Source organism: Ambystoma mexicanum, chromosome 2q (assembly GCF_040938575.1).
Source record: "Ambystoma mexicanum isolate Mex_15411 chromosome 2q, UKY_AmexF1_1, whole genome shotgun sequence".
NCBI lineage: Eukaryota > Metazoa > Chordata > Amphibia > Caudata > Ambystomatidae > Ambystoma > Ambystoma mexicanum.
Window position 1 is genome coordinate 101863259 of NC_090924.1, and position 17616 is coordinate 101880874.

Here is a 17616-nt window from a genome sequence, read left to right on the forward strand (position 1 = left end):
TGATGTGGGCCCCTACTGCTGTCAAACGGCCGTCCTGATACGGGCCAACAAACCAGCTACTCACGACACACAACCCGGGCCTGCCCCACTCTTGAATAACTGCACTGGTCCTGATTTTGAACAATATTAAAAACTGTATACTGTTGACGTCCGCCCTGTACTTTCACTGGCATGTCGTCATCGAGGCCTAGCTCTCATAGACTCTGCATGAAATACTTGGTCTGCAATAACACAAAGTCGAGGCTCGGGGAGTGAGAGGTGTGAGGAGCGGAACAGAACCGGTGCTCCCCGTCGCCGAACCCCAAGGCCACCCCCACAGAGCGTGTAGTGGTGCCACGTTGCTGCGACAAGCTGAACAGCAAAATCCGCCTGAAACTGCATAAGAGGGCTGGAGGTTCGGCTGGGTAAAGGAAGGGGCTATCTAAGAGTGATCTGTCCAGCGAGGCCGGCACAGTCCTCCCCTCTGCCGCTCCAACTGCTGCCAGCACACATTCCGGGCCTGGCCGCCCTTTTCTGCACACGCGGCCCGGGTCTCCTCGACCCTATCCTAGATGAACTGGCCACAGGAGGAAAGATAGATTGCAGGCACGCCGTTCTGGGGGCCAAGCCCCTGAAGGACCTACATTGATCATCCTGCAGGGTCTATGCGCTCAAAACTCCCTGGAAACTCTCGGAGGATTGTAACATCATAAACCCACTTTATAGTATGTGGGAGAACACAGTCCATCGGTGGTGGGTGGCCCCAAGCCCCTGAAGCCTTGGTCCAGCGCCCTCCATGCCAGTGCGGAGCACCCAACAACTGGTACATTACCTGACAACAACATGGGCGAACCACAAAAAACAGGAAAGGGAGGCAAGACTCCCAGTAACAAGAAGAAAGGCCCAATGGATGCTTACACTGGTAGCCAAATGCAAACTACTGCAGATATGCACACCAACGCTAAGGAGGCCCTGAATGCTGAAGGTGAAGATCAGGAGGACAGGGTGACAACAATAGTGCAAAAGGGATTCCGTGCAGTGAACATGAAGTTGGACGACATAGTGTCCGCGATAGGCTACCTCAAGGCAAGGGTTGAAAAAGAGAGTGCACGTGTCACGGACACAGAGAACAGAATAAGCACTAACGAAGACACCATTGCACACCATTCCTGTGACATCACCCAGCTCAGGAGGCCATGTCCAAAATGCAGAATAAATGTGAAGACCTTGAATCTCGTTCAAGGCGGAACAACATCCGTGTAGTAGGAGTGGCAGAATCATTCGGAAAGGGCCAAATGGAAAAACAACTTGAAGTACTGCTTAAATCTGTATTTGGACCGGAGGCGTTCTCCGAGCATTTCCTATTTGAGAGAGCACATCGTACACTGGCCCCGGCTCCCAAGCCAGGTGCACCGCCACGCACGATTATTGCAAGACTCCTCAATTACAGGGATAGAGATGGAATCCTACGAATGGCAAGAGAGGCTGGAACACTCCAATATGAAGGGAACCAAATACATATATACCCAGACTTCTCTGCCGGGGGGTCAAGCTAGTAGAAGATCCTACGAACCAGTCAAAAGACTCCTCAGAGAACGGCAGATTACATACGCCTTGATGTTCCCAGCCAAGATGAGGATTCAACACGCAGGAAGGGCGCACTTTTTTGAGTCCCCGGCTGAGGCCATGCAGTACATTGAGACTTCCATGCCTCTCCCTCCCAGAGGGGGCAAACCGGCAAAAAATAACAGGCCCAGGCCAGAGGACTAGGATGCGCCCGAGGTCTGAACACCTGTTAAGCTAATGTGCCATCAAGAATGCAGTCCTAATAATTTGATGATCTAGGCGTCTTCAATGCGATCACTGGAGTGTCGGAGCCAAACTTGCGGTCATGCGGAGCAACATGGCCACCCCTGGAATACTCCATGAGTTACTTTGGGTACATCGTCAAGTTGGGGGTGATGATGAAGGTTGGAGGGAGGGAAGAGGGAGCGGAGGTTGGTGGCTTTGTTGTGGTCTTAACCAACTGCAGGACAATGGAGTGGATGGCTGTCACCGAGGGGTATTATTTCCAGTTGAACGGTTCATGAAAGTTGACTGTTGGTTTAATGGCGAAAATGCGGTCACACAGGGACTGATGCTGGCCGAGTCGCACGGATAGTATGGCTCTGATAGACGAAATAAAGTCACAATTCCTTTATACAATGCATGGGTGACGGGCTAAGGTTGAAACTGTTGACGTGGAATGTGAGGATATTAAACAACCAGATGAAGTTCAAGAAAATTGGTAATAATGTCACTAGGCATGGCCCCAACATCCTAATGCTACAAGAAACTCATGCAATTGGAGCGAGCAATTTTCACATACTTCCCAAATGGGGGAACTTAAGGTTCCATACTGAATACTCCTCGCAATCCAGAGGAGTTATTACTATAATTCACCCTAGTCTGGGATTCGGGTTGAAGGGCCACAAAGCTGATCAAACGGGTAGATATGTTATGGTATGGGGAAGGTGGCGGGCAAGCAACTGCTTTTGGTCAACACATATGGGCCCAACATAGATGACTCCACTTTTTATATGGATGTATACCAGATGATCACCTCACTCGATATTTCCATTGTGATCTGGGGAGGGGACTTTAATGTTGCTTTAGATCCTGCACTTGATAGGTCCTCGAAAACTATCAGACCCCTGAGCAAAACAGTTCTAACATTAACGCATATTCTCCCGCAGCTTTCATTGGTTGACGCCTGGCGGGAAATACACCCAGACAGCAGGGAATACACATTTTACTCTTCGGTCCATGACTCTGAGTCCAGAATTGACTATGGGCTGATATCCACGGCAATGACCACAGCAATGAAAACATGTGAAATTCTTCCCCGTACATTGTCTGACCATTCCCCGGTGTCATTGGAACTAGCGCTCCGGGATGGGCCCAGCCCTTCAAGGAGGTGGAAAATGCCAAGTGAGATCCTTGGGGACCCTGGGGTGGCGGAACCTCTGCATGTTAACATAGCGGAATTCTTTAATAACAATATGGGATTGGTTGATAGATGCTCTACAGTGTGGGAATCCTTCAAGGTCTGGGACAGAGGAGTCTTAATGTCCAAGTCAGTTGGTATGCTGAGGGGTGTCCAGTCCGAATTAATGGACATAGAAAACAAACTAGAAACACTGCAAAAAACATACACCCGCACACAGAATAGCGAAACACTGGCCGACATTCACACGTATCTTCAGGAATTTGATAAACTGGCCATCAGAGAAGTAAGCTATATGGCAGCCCCCATGAGGACGCACAGATACGGGGAGGGCAATAAGGCGGGGAGAACACTGTATAATTTACTCAAATACAATAAACACCCCATCAGATCACCAGTATACAAACCACACAAGGGGAAATACTCCTGAAGGACAAGGACATAAATGGGGAATTTGCTAAATTCTATAAGAATCTGTACACAAACAAGCATAAGAAATCACATGCATGGATTGAATCATATCTTGAGGCTCTCTCCCTTCCAAAACTCCCTGATGAGGATCGCTTGGCAATGGATCGGCCAGTAACGGCTGAAGAAATAACGGAAGCAATAAAGGCACTCTCATCAGGCAAAGCACCAGGCTCAGATGGGTTGGGGTCCGAGTTTTATAAAGAGTTCTGCGAGGAACTCGCACCGATATTAATGCAGGTATGGGAAGAATCCCTAGAGAGCGGCACACTGCCCCCAACTATGAGAGAAGCTGTAATTACAGTTCTCCCAAAGCCACGTCGACCTCCTATAGGCCCCTTTCCCTTATAAATACTGAAGCCAAAATATTTGCAAAAGTACTGGCCAATCGTCGTTTACTGGCGGTGCCCACACTGGTACACCCCGATCAGAACGGGTTCATTCCCGCAAGATCCACAGCCCTAAATCTTCGCAGGCTCTTTGGCATAATAGCACAAATGCACAAATGGACCCTGGTAGGAATGTGGTGGCCATATCCCTAGATGCCGAAAAGGACTTCGATTCGGTGTCATGGGTATATCTCCTTGCTGTACTGAAGGCATTCAGGGTGGGCCCCAATTTTATCAGATACGTTAAATTATTATACACAGACCCATGGGCGCGGGTATTAACCAACAGATCCATCTCCGAATTTAGAGGCACCAGACAGGGCTGCCCATTCTCGCCCCTATTATTTGCATTAACTATAGAACCTATGGCGGCAGCGGTGCGGTTACGACATTCAGACAGGGGGATTAATATGAAAGGATTCACTCAGCTGATATCACTATACGCTGATGATACGCTATTATATGTCCGGCAACCAGAAATAAACCTAGCACCTATCATGGCAGAAATACAGGAGTTTGCAACTTATTCAGGGTACACTGTCAATATGGCCAAATCAGAAATATTCCCACTCACACCAACCACTAAATTCCCCGACACAACACACGGGCTTAAGTGGTCGGAACAACACAGTCGATATTTAGGAGTCCCCGTATCCAGGGAAAAACTCACATTATATGCAGACAATCATGAAAGCGCATTGCAAATGATGCACACAAAATTACAGATGTGGGGATGCCTCCCGATCTCACTTTACGGCAGAGTGGCAGTCCTTAAGATGGTCATCCCGCCCAAGCTCCTCTACCTTTTTGTTAACATTCCTATATTGCCAGACTTCGATCCATGGTGGTGACATACCTTTGGAATGGGAAGACAGCAAGGATAGGGTGGGAAAAAATGACGGAGCCATACTCCTCGGGTGGGTTGGCCACCCCCGACTTTGAGCTCTATTACTATGTTTCCCAGGCTCAATTTGCAAAATACTGGTACAATGTCTCATCCAGAACATCACATACATGGGTAGAGGAATACACCACACACCTCACGAACATACAATCAGTTGTTTTATACTCACGATACAGGGACACCTGCGAATACAACCCGGTGAGCTACACTGTCAGGGCATGGGAGGCCATCTACAAGAAACTTAAGCTGGAGACACCCTATAACCTGGAAATACCCCTTTGGAATTTCCCAGGCATTCCGCCCACTCATGACAGCAGTATACAGGAATCCTGGGACCCACATCACGCAATGAGAGTGGGCGATGTGTTCATTAATGGGAAGTTTGCAACCCTGGGTGAGCTGCTGAGGGCACTTGGAGGTGGGCCGCTAAAAACATTGCAATACTACCGCATGAGAGCTGCATTTCAGAATAGATGGCCGCTCTTCCCAGACAAACCCCCTCCACACCCATGTACACAGTTGATAACCTCCAAAGGAGGCCTAGGGATCTCCAAACTGTACCCAGCGGTGCAGGCTCACACTCCCACGGTAAATCGTATTAAAGAAAAATGGGAAAGAGACCTACAGATGCCCATAGAAGACGGGACATGGGCTAAGAATATTTCACTCAACGCTGGGCTACGGCTAATCCAATTTAAAATCCTTAATAGGTTACATCACACACCTGCAAAAATAGCAAAATTCGTAGCAGAAAGCTCAGATGACTGCCCTAAGTGCAATGCACCCCGAGCCGGAGCACTCCACATGTACTGGGAGTGTCCGGTGGTGGCGTCATTTTTGAGTAGTGTGGCTGTAATGCTGGAAGAGATAGCGCAGATCCCCCCTGAGTTGACCCCTCAGAAATACCTGTTTGGCGATATTGGCAAATGCTCACAGAAAGCCAGAAGATTGTTTAATATCTCATGTGCAGTGGCCAAAAAGTGCATACTACTGAAATAGAAAAAAAGGGTCCACGCAGCATGGAACAATTTCTTCAAGAATTAACATATGTTAACGAAACAGAAGAACAATATGTATTGACACGACCAGCGGCGTGTAGGCCAAAAGACATATGGGGCCCGTTCAGGGGATATTTGTGTAACATGCTTTCTGAGGACGATGAATCTCTGTAATGTACATATGAAGCATACAATGCATACTTGTCGAATAATTGACTTGCAATTTGGAATGACAATGCAGTTCTCTTTGTGACCACGAATAAAAAGAGTTTAAAAAAAAAACACAGTTCTGAAACTGTATGCCACATTCCTTGACTTAAGGACTGCATTTGACTCAGTCTCCAGAGAAACACTGTGGAATCTTTTAACAGTATGCAAAGTTCCAGCCCACTTGATTTGGATAATCAGGCTTTTTTATTCTGGAAATAGTACTTTGTTCCTCTATGGTCTAGGGGGTGAAAATACAACCATCTTTGATGTTAGTATGGGGGTTAGGCAGGGCTGTGCCCTTCCACCACTTTTATCTAACTTTTATATACAAGAGATAATTGATGTGCTGTTGTGGGGGTGTCAGGATTGTCCAAAGAGAGCTGCAGATGAGTATCCCGCCTTATTCTACATGGATGACGCAGTTTTATTGGCTACAACCCCATGAGGACTGGATACATTTCTGGCGATCTTTGTGTCCAAATGTAAGGAGCTGCAACTGCATTTGAATATAGATTAATCTAAAGTATTGTTGTTTAAACCACGATTTGCAAAATGTAAGTCCCTGGTGCCTAAGGCGGACGGAGGTCAGCTCGACCAAGACTTTGACTACCTTGGGGTACGATTTCAAGAGACTGAAGGCTGGGTGGTGCAGGCTGGACACGCTTTCACTACTCTAGACAAATATAGTGGGACGATCATTGCCTTCCAAGCAAGATGGACGTTGGGTGATTTCCCCCACCCTGCACCTGTATGAAGGCAGCCTATAGCTGCAACCCTGTATGGGGCGGAGTTATGGGGGCATGCCAATACGGCTAAACTAACAATAAGCCAACAAAAGTTATTGAAAAAAATTGGTTCTGTTACTGAAGAGCGCTCCCTCTGCCTTGGTACTCCTGGAACTCGATGTTACTCCTGTGGGTGTCCTGGCAATGCTTAGAACCATTTGGTACCGGGAAGGGCTGGAAAAATCTCGAGATGTGCTATGTCATCATATGTCTATGGAGAAGGGAAATCAATTGATAGGTTCTGCCATGTCAAAAAGACTCTTTGTGGCATGGGGGGAGGTAGTTTATGGGATAGCCCTCGCTTTCAGCCTGTTGGAACAAAGAAAACAATAAGGTCCTAAGAGCTCGGGACCAGTTAGTGTAGGCTATGAAGTGGAAGTTGGGCCCCGGATACCTCGATCTCAGTATGCCTGTACGATGTCTTACTTGGATATGATTACACCACCATTTGAACATTCTTTTTACATGCGAGTGAGACTACAAACTCCCCGTTACCGCCTGTACCCAAACCCTGGAATTAACTGAAGTTGGATCTATGTTTGATGTGTGGGACGGCAAGGGAGTCTATGTTGTATTTTATGTTGATTTGTGTGAAAACAAAGCACCTTTGGTGTATATATCTGAAATCAATACTGAAGGAGGAAGTGATAAGGGATACAGGCTCAGCTATGATATACTTGAGGCAGAGCCTACAACCTCATGTTGTTTTTGAAACTGCCTGGTACACCCACAGGTCTTGGTTGTTAAGAAAGAAGTTATTCAAATGTTGTTCTAATCATGTGTAAGGATACAGTGATAATTGTCTGAAGTTATGAGGAGAGTTCCCCTCCATCGGAAATGAATGTAGATTGCTTATGAATTTTAAATTATTATGTCATGTTTGTAATTTATGTATTGACTTGAAGGTACAAGATTGAATAAAAGTTTGTTGACGGACTGATATTTCTCCTCTGTGAAGGGTGCAGTGAGCTAAAACGTGGTTGTAGACCCTCCTGAGGGGAAGTAATTCTACAGAACAGGAGATTTGACTCATGTTCGTTCTCAGTAGAGGGGCTCCCACACTCCTTTGTAACTTTGTAAAACTTGAGGTTTCACTGTAAGTATCCCAGGGTAATCCAGACATTGACCCCTTGCTCACTGCATCTTAGAAAGGTTCAGCTTCACTTCACTGATGAGGCGAGACTAGGCTGAAACACGTGTCTGGGGTTGCTGATGGTGATGTTTCTCAGAGGAGATTTGCCAAGCATTTCAGTGTCAGACTGCCCTTGTGGGTGGGACAAATAGATATTTCTCCTCTGTGAAGGGTGCAGTGTGCTAGAACGTGGGTGTACACCCTCCTGAGTGGAGGAAATTCCATAGAACAGGGTATTTGACCCATGTTCGTTCTCAGTAGAGAGGCTGCCACACTCCTTTATAAAAAAGTACATAAAGGCAAGCACACTCCCTATTGAGCTTTACCCGTATCTGGTATCTTCAACTCCAAAGAGTCCAGGAAGCCAACAATGCCCAATACAGTTGAAGTCACACGTCCTGCCAAGCAAATGCACCAAACAGCTTTCTCCTTAACTAGACTAAATAAATGTTGAAACTTTCTAAAAAATATCATTCAGTTCCCTTACACTTCATTACATGAAGTCACTAGATGGGTCAGAGTCTCACTTTGACCATTTTCCTTACAGAATCTACAAACAGCGAGCTATGGCTGCATCATGTCATATCTGACTAGGGCTTCCTCGTTCAAAACCTGGTTCCATCTGAATCTTAAAAAAACAGCACCTGATCTTCCTATCTAGATAAATGGCAAGATATAGTGCTAAAATCCCCACTCTCTTATGCTTGAGACGCAAGTGACTCAACAATTCATATATATGCATTTCTTGCATTGTTGCTATCCTGTCGCAATCGTGTAAGATCTGTTTTACTTTCCCAGGATTTGTCATCAGGTCTAGATTTGAAAGCCCAATTTGTCTGAGCAGACCGATGCAAAATACGGAAAACTCAGATACACATGTGTCATCATTCACATCAAAAACATTCTTTAGATCATAAAACAATGATTCTTTAATCAGACTTAAAATCTTATAATAAAAAGATACACATTTCCAATGAGCCCTACAGGTTAAAAACTGCATACCAAATTCATGCCTAATATCTACCAGTGGTATAGAACTCAGAACCCTGAGGGCTCTCCTCCAGATTAGGCAAAAAATCAAAAACCTCAATACCATATAACAATCATAAAACTTCAGGATCGGAACTGTGGAGAATTTACTGTATCCTGCATTGACGCTGCTCAGCTGGATCGAGAGGGATATTGCACGGGTTGTAGCCAATCCTTAATTTGACATTTCTGCAGTTTAGCAGTAATTGGAAACCCAAGGTCTGTTTACCTTCTCCAACAGATCTGACCCAATCTGCCATTGGAATGTAGTTGTTTTTTTTTCCTTTTTGTACAGTGCATTACTTTAGTCTTAGCGGAATTTACGTTAAGTGAGTGGGACGATGCAACATTTGTAAAAGCATTAAGTGCTGCAAGCCAATCTGTGTACAGTCAAATATCAGGAAATCATCACCATATGCCATCCAAATTGGTCTCAAGTTATACATTTTAGGAGTGGCAAAGGCAGCCGGTTCCAGGTAATCTCCTATGTCAAACCAATAGAGATTAAACATGCAGGGTGCCAAAATGCAACCCTGCCTGACACCTCTAAATGTAGACAGTTTCTGTAACAGTGTCCCACTTTGAGTCAACCTAACCTGGACATTGGACTCTTCGTGCAACCCATTTATTAGCTGCAGAAGTCTGTGTGATATTCCCAATTTTTCCAGCTTAGCCCACAATAGACCTCAATCGACTGCATCAAATGCGGCCGAGATGTCAATTGTGACCAAGAAAATAGAATCATACTTTTTATATCATGCCTGAATTTGAACACATTTTAAAATACATTGTATTGAAGGATGCTCGGGAGATCAGGTAAATTGACATGAAGTTCCTTTATTCAGTTACATCAGTAAAATCTTAAGTAAGCTTCCCTGCAGACGAGTAAGACTCAGTGCAGACTCAATGGCTCCCACCACCCAAGCTCTCTTCTCTCAACTACCTGACACTGGAAGCCCCTTAGTGGAAAAAACATTCTAAACATTAACTCAGCATTCTCTCACAATGTTACACACACACCTTGCATCCAGAAACCAGGGAAATTAGATATAAAACACAATATAACCCACCTCCGCTTCTTTGGCAGACAAAGGATGAAGAACATTTACTCATACCGCAAACATCCCACACTTATCTCAGAGTTCCATAAGCAACACCACACATTTGTCCCACTTTGAAAAGAAAATATATTGAGTCAGGGTTGCTCAACATAAAAATACAGGCAGTTGGAAAACACACCACGCAATTACAACCATCTGATCCCAAAGGGAAACACAAAATAGAATAACCAGTCCTAAAATGATGGCCAGTCAATATAGGATCAACCACAAGCGAAGCGCAGTTCAAGTAATAGATGGGTGGAATTGTGCATGCAATGGTTGGATTTCAACCTAAACACTAGATTGAAAGACATCAGGTACTCTCTATAAGTAGCATCCTCTACTCCACAAGACACACTGCCCAATCTTAACCATGGAGATATTAAACCAAATAATCTCCCTACTTTCAAATATTCCTGTATGTACCTGCATGGCCCACATTCCATCCTGCTTGTTGGAGCAAACAAAGCAAAAAGGTTTTCCTTTCTGGACGGGGCTAACAATACTGAACAATTACAAGTTGTAAGGTCACTCACAGCTATTTTTACTGATAGCCCTTAATTAGACCAGCACCTTAAAACCAAACCAAATGTCGAAAAAATCTGAAAATTTCACGAGGTGCATATAGTACAGATACACTGACAATCTGTTAGCTAAGAGGGTGTTAGGTACTACGTAAAGTCACCAAAACCCGAGAGAGAAGGTAACAGAAAATCTGGAAACAAGGTGTTGGACCCAGACCCATTGGGTGTTTCCTAGTCTCATTTGCCAACACCACCAGTTGGCAAGTCCAAAACAATAGAATGTCACACATGTGCGACAAAACCTCAACTTGTACGCAAACAAGTTGGCCGACAAAGACCCAATGGTTGTTCCCTTGTCTCATTTTCCAACACCACTAGCTGGAAAGTCCTACAAAAATATCTTCTACAGTACAAAGTGTGATGCAGGTCATCCACAAAACAACGTGTAATAATGTACCAAAATAGTCTAAAGGGCAAATTGCCAAACACTACAAACACTGACAAGCAGATGGTACACCAAAACACCAAGGGACACACAAGGCACTGAGTTGCAGGCATTGCAAACTTTATTAACTAGAATGTTAAACACTGACTTTCCTTCTTGTCAAAAACTTTGAAGTGACGTGTAAATATGCAATGGGATATAGTTATAGTGCCACAGAGTAAACACTGTGACAAAGAGGGGTCAACCACTCATTCAACTAACGTTCTCCGCACAACCGTATACACTTTTACAATAACGTCACTTCACGTACAAGTGCAAAAACCTAAATGAACATACGCATGCACTGTACGAGTTTTAGTCCCTAAAAGTCCGTGCTGCATTTAGCAGCACTAATACATGTAAATTCTCAAAATGTTATGACTGATAAGAACATTCACATGACACAAGATCATATGCACTGCAGCCATACATGCACACAACTATACTTTATAGAATTGTGATGGATGAAGATTTCTTAAAAGTCCTTGTCGTACGTGGCGACTTTAAAGCTGCAATACCTCAAGAGTGTCTAATACATACACAGTGGGAGCAAAACATTAAATCCTGTAATGCTGAACCATTCACAGCAATAAATGCAGCCTTATACATTCATGCACAGCTTAAAATACCTTAAAGATGAGATGTTAAACCACATTCAAATCTCCAGATCGCCATGCTACTTTGAGACAAGGCTGACTGTATGCAATAAATGGTCAAATTCAACAAATATTTTCTTGTGGAAACTCTGAACTTGAAGATGCTACCAGATGCTAACTCTCTGAAAATACATCAATCCATCAAGTACATTAAGAGATGAAAAACCACACATGTGCAAATACGTACTCTCCCATTTTCATGTTGCCAGCGGCCCTATAGGGTGCAGATGTGTGCTAAACAAACCAAACCTTATGTAGTAAAACACACTCCATACTTCAACAGGTCTAGTTCACCCAGATGCTGGTCTGTCACAGCTTAAAAATAAAGGTAAGCGTACAGTTTAAGACATCCTGTGCCTGTAGTGACCATACTGGAGTCATCAGCATGCACGTTATGCAAATATTGAACGGGCACAGAAATAATATTTCTAAACAAGCTTATGGCACGTTTTACTAAAGTGACAAACGAGTGAGACTTAAAAAAAAATCATCTCCCAGTCACTGGTCTTTCTCAGAAGCAACTCCACTTCTGGTCCGTTTCCTATGTCATCACTGTTTGCCATCCTAGAAACTGTAGTCGGTAAATGGGCAAGAAAGAAACACTTCCTTGGTTTATAAGCACAGACGTCTGCATTCGTCACCACGCAGCCGCACGTATGCAGGTTCTCCTTTTCTCTACTTTTCGATTATGTTTCAGCGGACACTGCTGAGAACGTAGCATGACAAGGAACTGAACAGTGACGGCGTTCGACCATCACCATAACCCAGCTCAGCTGCAATGACGTCATCACATCAGTTAAGTTGCAAGGAAGAGAAAAGGGAGAGTGGTAAATAATAATTCCGCTCCAATCTGAGCTCATAGTGCATTTTCCTTGGACAATGTGGAAGCATACTTGCTGCCCCAGCTGCTGCCGCAACGCCCTTGACGATATTACAGGTAGCCTCAGGGGTGCTCCTCTTTTAGCTATGGATTCTTTTCTTCGGGTGTTAGATGTCCCTCATTTGGCTCTGGGAGTCCATCTCCTGGATGATGCTTTTACAAGTACTCCATATCCATTTAGCATTGCCAGTACTCCTCTATGCCCAGGGTCCTTTGGCCTGGACACCTCTGGTCAGCACCGCTCCAGCCAGCAGCTTTTCTGCCCTGCGGGTGCCCAGGTTATACCTTTGATCTGTGCCCTGGTTCCAGGGAGCTGGGGTCTTTTATTCTCTTGCTGTCACCTCTCCTGCCAGCAGTTCTTCAGCAATGTGAGTGCTCTAGGTGTACTTCTACCCCTAATTCTGGAGCCAGCACAGTCCTTTGCTAGTCCATGGAACACCCTTAGAGCACGTCTGCACCTTTGCCTTACACCCTGGATGGTGGGTTTACACTTTTAGGGGCAGTTAGTCTGCTATCTTCTTCCTGCACCCCCTGCAGCAGGTAACTTCTTCTTTTATGCCACTTCTTAAGGTTTAAGCACTCCAGGGTTCAGTTTCTGACCAGCTTGTTGCCACTGTTGTATTGAAAGATCCTCGAGAGATCAGGTAAATTGACTTGAAGTTCCTTTATTCAGTTACATCAATAAGACCTTAAATAAGCTTCCCTGCAGACAGTGTAGGATTCAGTGCAGACTCACTGGCTCCCACCACCCAGGCTCTCTTCTCTCAACTGCCTGACTCATGCATAAACATTCTAAACATTCACTCAACATTCTCTCATGAGGTCAAACACACACCTTGCATCCAGCACCCAGGGGAATGAGATATAAAACACGATATAACATAAATCCATTCAGAGATGTACCTAAAACCTTTCTAAAGCTGGTCTGCCATTTCTTGATCCTACCCGATTCATTTGCCCATATTTCAAGACGCTTCAACAGCAAGGTCGCAAAGACCTTGCTGTCTGTATCGAGTATGGCAATAGGTCGATCAGTTTTGGGCTCGAAATATATATTGGCAAAATATATGCGGTAGAGCATGGCTTTTGTAGAAGGTAAGAATATGCCGCATGCTCAAATAAGATGGTCAATGCAGAGGCCCATGCGACTTGGATCCCTTTAAATAGGAAAATCAATAGTTTGTTGGGACCTGAACTTCTTCAAGTACTGACCTTCTTTATCGTTTCCCCTATGTGGTCACAATCCAAAAGCAATGTCCAAAATTTGTCTTGCAACTCTGCTACAGTGCAATAACTCCCTCCGAGTACTTCAGGTGCTGCATATAAATCCTGCGCAGATACTAAATTCAGCTGTTGACTGGCTGCACAATATCCAGATCATTAATCATCCTCCAGAAGGCTTGCAGGTTTTTATTACGCAAGACCAACAATCCAGTTGGCTCCTTATTGCCCTATTTCCTTGCATCCAATTTTTATAAGCCGGCTTCACTTTTTAAATGTTATGATATATTTCAAGGGGTAATACCCCCTGTAAAGACTGGAGGGGGGTGTCTGTACCCCTGCTCACATATGGTAGAGGAGAGGCACAGAGGACCCCAGCCAAGGTTCTCTATTTGGTAGCTGTGGTCGAGCAACCAAGGCTTAAGCTCTCAGGAAGTGATGCAGGAAGGTTCTTAAGTACATTGTAGTCCCCAAGCACCCACAAAGGAATGTCCATACACTGTATTAGTGAAAACACAGTCTCAATATAATTATGGTTCAAGGTTATATACACAATCACAATAACTCACTTTGTGCTCAGTTAATCTACAATGGCAAATATATACACAGTTCTACGTGGTACCACAATTAGTATCAGATTTCATTAAAGAGCATTAGCTGTACTTTGGTCAAATGTCACACAAATTAATTAATAAAGGGAACCAACAATAGCCATAGGAGGAAAGCAGATGGTTAGAACAATTGGCAGAATACTGAGCCCCTACCACCCGGCACAGTTCTGTATAAGGATCCCCCCACCCGGGAAACCTGTAAATAAAGATATAAAACAACCCCAGTCCATATATTGTTCAATATGAGTCTTATTTCCTTCTAAAATAGTTCTACCACACCAATGTACCTGGAATAGCAGAGTTCGACGTCGGGTCGTCGACGGATCCTTTTTGAGCGGCTCCCTTTAAGGCAGGAGCCACGGATCGTCGAGATCCCTCGAAGAAGTGGTGAACAACGGCATTGAGGCAGCGGCTTCGGTCCTGGCGGTGCTCGTTGAAGATCGGTCGTGGACGTCCTGCGAAGATGAGGCGTGCTGGGCGACTCGGGTTGATAGTTCACTACTGCAACAAGTCTATAAAAAACTTTGGCCCAGCAAGGGCGTCAAGTTGTCTGGCGTCTCTGCGTTCTTCGGATGGCAGGGAACCCACCGGTGGATGCTCCTCGGTACGTTTGTGGCCTCGACTTTCTCTGGCGGGACAAAAGCGGTCGATGGTGCAAGCGAGAGCGTCCTTGGATTCAAAGTGTCTTAATCAGGTGGAGCGTTACGGCTCCAGTTGGCAGCAGCAAGGCGTCAAACGGTCCCCGCTTCTGGGCAACACGGCTTTGACAGGCCTCCAATGGTTAAAGCAAACCTGCGAACCCCGGTCAACGACGGTGGACGGAATGTCCGGTGCTTCTCTTCGTTCTCCTCGGTGGTCCCTGTCTCCGGTCGGCAGCCTGTCGAGGGTCTGACTTCCAGGGAGCTACAGCGAAGGCTAGCGGTGCACGATGGTCCCTCGTGGCTCGGGAAGAGGTCTCCTAGCAAGGTCCTCTCTCGGATAAGTCTCGACGTCACAGCGGCTTTCAGATTGCAAGGGAGGTAACAGAAGTTAACCTTCTTCTTCGGGCTTGGTGGTCGAGATCATGCATCAGTTTCGAGTTCAGCTTCTGAACGATTTCTAGCAGTGAGAGGCCCCCAGATATACTGTTGATCTCCCATTCACTCTGCTGGGTCACAATCAGGCAACCAATCATCCAGAAGGGCATTCAGCAGTCAAGCAGCATTGATACCAGTTTCGGGCAGGGCTGTCTCAGTTTTTGTGTCACATACCAGAAACTAGACACCCATAACAAAAAGTGCATATTGGTCATCCACTCCATTCACCCAGGTCCCACCCACAGGGTGTACCCACAACATACAGTCACTGGGAAGGCTCCAGCCAGTCTGGCCTGGACTTCCCCACAATACCATATATGGAACTTCCACCCAACACCAGTCAGGGGGAAGGGGCAGAGGCAGGGCTTCCCAGGACTTTGGGAAAAACAAGGTAACAGACAATAGAAAGCAAGAGGCCACATGGGCAATCTTGTTTCCTATCAGGAAACAACTGATTCCAATGGCAGGGCCTGAATATCCCCAAAATGGAGGATACTCAGAGGACCTGTCAAATTCAGCATGGAGCTGCCACCAGCCCATACCCTGTTCTGTGGGCCACACACAGGTGCCCAAAAACATACACTAGGGGCATAGGGTTGTACCCCCACCCACGGGTGCCATAAGGGTATCCCAAGGGTCTGTACACCAAACCAAAAATAGGAAGAGCTGCACTGCCAGGAGTCCCACATGGACTCCTGGGCAGAAAACAATACAGAACTCTGAAAGGCCACCTCTGCATCAAAAGTATGGGGATGATTTTTTACTCTACCGCCAGTTCAAGGTTTAACAGCAACCACATTTTTGTCTATTACATCTTCGACAAACCCATTATAATTCTCAAAAGTCAGTGGCTCATAATGCCAGTCAGGTGAGGTTTGGATCAGATAGGTGTCGAGAACTTTGTACCCGATACACCATGCCTGGATTCCAGGTCACTCTATTCCCAGCCACATATACGTTCAAGTCAAAGGGGACATACTCATCCACACAATAGTTCATTGTTCCTACCTCAAACATTTCAGATAAAGTGCAGTGATCACTAAATTATGTTGATATAACATTTGGAGATGTACATTTCTCAAAGAGACATTTACCTACAAAGGTATCCAGTGTTTTTACTGAGGATTTTCTATTCAAAGCATTTTTTACTGAAACATTTTTACAGAAAAAATACAGATTTTGAAAAATATATTTATATACAGAGATAAGGGGTTAAAGGATGTTGGAGGGGGTTTGGATGGGTTAACAACTTGTGGAAATGGGGCTTGAGGGACGAGTCCCCCAAATAGAAAATAAATGAAAAATACAGTATTTTTTCTGTAAAATGTTTCAGTAAAAAATTCCTTGAATAGAAAATCTTTTGTAAAATCACATAGAACTACCTACAAAGATATAATCTAGTGTGGAGAAGGAGGATCCATTTGACCGTGTGTAATTACTCGGTATGTCCCCTGTAATGGTACCATTAGAGAAAGACCTAAGCCACCCAAACACTTCAACCACATACAACCATGATATTGTTACCCAGGCATCCTCTCTGATTCAGAGTGCATATGTATGCATGCAGCATTTAGATCGGCAGAAAGAGCAATTGGGCATCCCAAATATGTATCCTTCCAATGATTGACACATAACAGAATTTGATCTAAAAACAAATCCATATTACTTATACCTACATGCCAATATACATTGGAAATCAGGAGGTCCAGGACATACTGAACAACAATCCTCACATGGGTAGCCAATACACAAAAACAAACATGTATACATTCAATAAATGTCAATTTCTTGCAAGACCTCACCACAGTTAGCAGGCCGCCAAATGGACGACCCTGGACGCTCCTTTTAGCTGATTGAAAGTTACACACAAATCCATCCAACGAGGGCACCTCCAAAAGCCAGGTTTCCTACAAGGATGTAATACTATGGGCTTTTAAAATCTGATCCACTTCATGATTAGTTATTAAATGTTTATATCCATGAGAATTCCATGAAAGAAATGTTAAGGACCATATACGGGGTACGGGGTCCTATGCTAGGTGCCCGTGGTTTGCGGCACACAACACTCCTGATAGCCACAACCAATGTTTTATTTGCTCTGTAATATTCATGCCACTCTAAGACTTGAATCTCCCGGGCAAAGTCGCTACCCTGATTCAAAGAGACCATAATCTCGTTTGGCAT